The sequence below is a fragment of the Convolutriloba macropyga genome, chromosome 5, assembly GCF_964194025.1.
Source record: "Convolutriloba macropyga chromosome 5, txConMacr16.3, whole genome shotgun sequence".
In the NCBI taxonomy this organism is placed as follows: Eukaryota; Metazoa; Xenacoelomorpha; order Acoela; family Convolutidae; genus Convolutriloba; species Convolutriloba macropyga.
The window spans coordinates 17,615,286-17,620,100 of NC_134472.1; positions in this window are offsets into that span (position 1 = coordinate 17,615,286).

The following is a 4,815-nucleotide window of genomic DNA, read 5'->3' on the forward strand; positions in this document are numbered from 1 at the left end:
GTTGTATGATCCAAAAATGCAGCTGCATTGTGATCATCCCAGCTCTCGTAATCAAAATTGGACTTTCGATCTTTTGACACTTCAACTGACACTTTTGCTGTTGTTTGATTGCTACTCAGTATCGACGCTATTGACACTTTTTGAGGCCGATCAGTGGTCAGAACTTTGATTATTTTAAATTTCGATATTATTTTAAAGTCGATATTACAAAATCGATACAACTTCCCAAATTAGTACAATTTTTCTTTTTGCAGGGCAAGATGTTTGATGAAATGCTGCCCAGTTCTCATCCTAGTTACGACATAGCTCATTTTGAATAGGGCATTTTGATTAGATTGTGACAATGTCCCAGGTGTATAGGAGAGATTCTTGTCCTTTGTCACAGTGTGTCCACAGAGAAATCCTTGATCTATCGCTTTATGATGTTTTTGTCGCCAAGTCACTTTCATTTGAGCATTATGAGCTCGCCTCTGTCGATCTTACTCTTAGTAGAATGTACGATTAACAGACTTTCAATTTACTTTATATCACTGCCCGATTCCACTGTGAATTGTTAGGCACGGGAACGTAGTACCATTCCACAAAATAAATTTTTAGGCTCAGAAGAGGAAAACAAGAGAAGAACTGAATTTTGCGATGTTATAAGAACACTGAAATGAAAAGTATCAGAACGTGGTCAAATATGAACAAATCACCTCTTTACTAGACAGAGGTAAAATAACTCTGGGTGAACGGATAATTATATCACTGCATATTATTAACTTAAGATTAAGTTGTTTCGAAATGAAATAGACAATTTTTCACACGCTTACATAATTGATGCATTCTTTTTACTACTAAGAGCTCGACCAAACAAAAAAGTGGATCGTCCAAATTCCTCTTGTGGTCAACAGAAGGTAGAGTTAATATCTAAAACAAAAAGAAACATGTGATAGAAAATTATCGCTGAAGTGTTGCTAGTGGACAAAGTTAAAAAAAAAATCGTTGACGATGTGCGCCAGAGCAAGAAGAATGTCGGTCGAAATACAAACTGTTCGAATTCTCCGCCTTATTAATTCACTGATAACCGACTCAATCTTGCAAAGTTCTAGAGGAAATAAGAAAAAAAAAGATTTAAAAAAAGTGCAGGCTTAAGAAAATTCTTAGGAACGTTGGTACTTTTGAAAGTAAATCTCGGAACAATAATCTCCCGTACCTAAGGTTCAGTGTCAATAAGTACTGATTCAGAGCAATTTCAGAGATTTTTCGAGTTTTAATAGTGATTCAGAAGCATTTCAGAACAAACTGTAAAGTGACTTCTGATTTTTTTCTGAATCAGAGCAAAATTCAGAAATTATTCTTTATTCTTCTGAATCAGAAGATAATTCAGAATGAACCACTGAATTAACTCTGCATCAGACAAATTCAGTGCAAAATGTGACCTGAATTAGACTCTGTACAGAATTCGACTTGGAGTTAAATACGGGCTTGCAATTAACTAAAAATGGCATTCCCTCGTTTCAAAAAAAGTCTTTCAAAGAGGCGAAATGAGTTTATTCTGTTCTAGTCAAATGATTTGAGCGTTGTCATTTTCTCATCAAGGCATATAGAATTTTATTTCTGTGCAGCTTGAATACTTGACCTTTGTTCTGATGTCACAGTTATTTTGTATAGAAAAAGACAATCGCCCGATTGCTACTATCAAATTAGAGGTCATGGAATCTACTTTCTTTTTAATTAAATCTGCGTGGTCTCCATTATCTAATAATCTTGGTTTATATTGATCTAAAATTTAAATGTTTGCTGATTATTTCTTTTTGCCAATCTTAAGGTTATCTCCGATCTCTGACATTTCTTCCTCTCTCCCTCAGCCTTTTAACTCTCGTTTTTTAATTTCCTCGCGTTAATGAACTGCGCTCAAGTACCCTCCTGTTGACATTGCTTACGAAAATACTCCCCTCTCATTGGGTGAGTACAATAAGAATTCGGGCTTGTTTCTAATTCATCATGAGATTGATTCAGCTCAACACAAGCGTCTAGGAAAAGTTATCTTCACATTGCGTCCCACACAATCGGGTCGCTGATTATCAGACAGTTCAACTAATTGCTGCGTTCAACTAAGGAGCTCGCGACAACAGCATATTAGCTGATCCTCGTATGATGACAACAGAAAGTGACTGAACTGCTCTGTCGAAGGCAATGGATTGTCCCACTGACTGATAATTTCTGCTATCAGCTAACAACGACATGCGCAATAAGGCCTTCTTCAGAGTCCTCGACAGACCGCCCAAAACTTCAACTGCCAGCGGGACGAACATAATTCCTTGTTGAGCGCAACTATTTTCATACTGAGCATATTTTCGATCTTCCGCAGCTTCAATTGCATAGCCCGACTTCTCTGCCGCATGAGAAATAATGTTCGGTTGCAGAGAGGAAGTCACGGTTATGTCTAGAGCAGCAGATTGGCCAGATTTCCAACAAGGCAGATAGACGTCTCCTGGGCGTGAGTTGTTTTCCGCAATGAGATTGCGTTTTTCAATTACTGGAGACAAATTAGCTGCTGAACAGGCAGAAGCTATGCCATCGCGAATTCTATCGTGCCTTGAAATCGCATCTCCCCTTCCATGGCAGGCAACTGCATGGTCACCAAACGTGTCCAATGTACCTGACTTACAATAAGGACATTTTCTTTCTTGATCATAAACCGCAATCCCGAGCCTGTACTTGACACTGACTTGAAATTCCTTAGCCGAAAGGTGTAAAAAAAAAAATCAAATTAGAGGTCATATTTTCTTGCTGCCGTTCGGCCGTTAATGCAAGGAATTTTGAGTCTATTTTTAATACTAGACAACTAATCGCGATTGGAAGATGTTTCTTGTTCGTCTAGGAATGCTTGAAACTCAGCTGCTTGCGACGTTCTGATTCATTTTGATTGAGAGGATCTTAAGAATCTTAGTCTGAATTTTGCTCTGATTCAGAGAGGCTTCAGAATTGATACAGAAACTATTCTGAAATCGTTCCGGATCAGTACTGAAAATCAAGATTTCTCTGAAACTGCTCTGAATCAGTACTGATGTACTCTGAGCTACGATTCTCCATGACAAACTAAATTTCAAATGAACTTAAAAATGGTTATCCCCTGACTTAGTTCAGGAATGTGCAACTTCAACGGATCTCAACATAACCAACTGAAATTAGATGGCATAATTATTTGTGTCCCTTTGTTTAGAGATCGTCGGTTGGTTTTTATTAAGACTTAAGAAAACGCTGAATTGACTTCTGGTTTTAGCTGATAGTAATTTTTTTCTGAGAGTCAAAAGACGATCAATTTTGTAATCATTACTTCATTTACAAGTTCATTAAACTTCAGTAAGCTTAAGCAACTTGAGCAAAGCAATTACGATTTAACATACTGTAATGATTCTGTTTTTGATTTAAGAAATCTGTTATGATATGAAGACATGAAATGAATTTTCGACATTTTCCAGGGCAGCCCGCATTAAGTGTTTTTGTTTCTGAATCTTTATCGACCAAACAACAGAGGGTGGTAGAGTATCATACTCGATATACTTGATTTAATTCCATAAATTGCCCAGTGGGTGTCTGTCCTTGAATGGAAGCGTGAAATTGTCTTTAAAAGATCAAACAATATTTTGTACTTAGTATCCGGAAATTATTTTTAACTCATTCATTCATATCTTACAAGCGTCTGTATTTGCTCAGTATTAGTCATTGCAATTTTTGCTCTAATAAAAAGCGTTTTTGGCTTAATTTTGTCTTTTCCGTCACTGTGGTTAGTTAGCAAGTGTTGATACATATTAGAGGATAGAATCAATATTAGCACTAGCAGTATATGTGTGTCTTTAAAATGTACACACATGCTACTTGAGTTGACGAATTTAGAAGTATGAAAAAAGGACCGCCATATGCGAAAACTGACTTTCATTAAATATGTAGGAAAACAATACTATATGTTCAAGTTTATATATATTAAAGATTTTTGTCATTTGAGTTTATCTAATTTCGAGACAAACGACATAAAAGAATTTGTAACAACTCGCTGTTTATATTCTGGCTTTTTAGAGTTACTTACTGCAAACAATAAAGTTATTAGTTTTCATCTCAGTTACTTGTTGGCAGTTAATATCAGCGGTTTATCTTTTGAAGAAAAAAGAACAATCGGAAAATTTTGTCGCGGATAAATAGAAATCATAAAAAAAGAATTCCTCTGCCCGCAAAGATTAATTGTTAGAAAATTTGGAAAAGAGAATAAGACAATTGGAATTTTTGTTTATTATTTTGCAGATGTATCTTTTTAAAAAGTGCTCAGATTTTTTCTTCAGTCCGTTCTGTTACCCACTTGAGTAGAATTGTTTACAGTTTATTCACACAGCATATAAATATTTTCATTTTCCTTTCAAGAAAAAAACAACAGTTCACGTTTGCAATAAAAAACTTTTTCAGTGGTTTACTGGTTTAGTGCCAATTTTTCTACACTTGTCATTGTTGGGTTGTGATCATGGTAAGTTTTTCAAACAAATGTTCCTTAGAATTATCATTCGTTGAGAATAAATTAATCCGTAACAAAGTCCGCTTTAGAGTCAAGCTTTGTACCACACCAGCAACCTCCATCCCCCCACCCCTCTCCCAGCCCCCCCCCCCCCCCCCTCACACCCCAACCCCAATGACCGCTCAAATACAATGCAAACTGCGACATTATCGCCTCAGTGATTAAACTTTCAGACGATAATGCGTGACTCATATCGTGTCATTTTACCTCGTCACACACTATTATATTTACTCACTCTTAACATTGACTTTGTCTATAAATCAGTG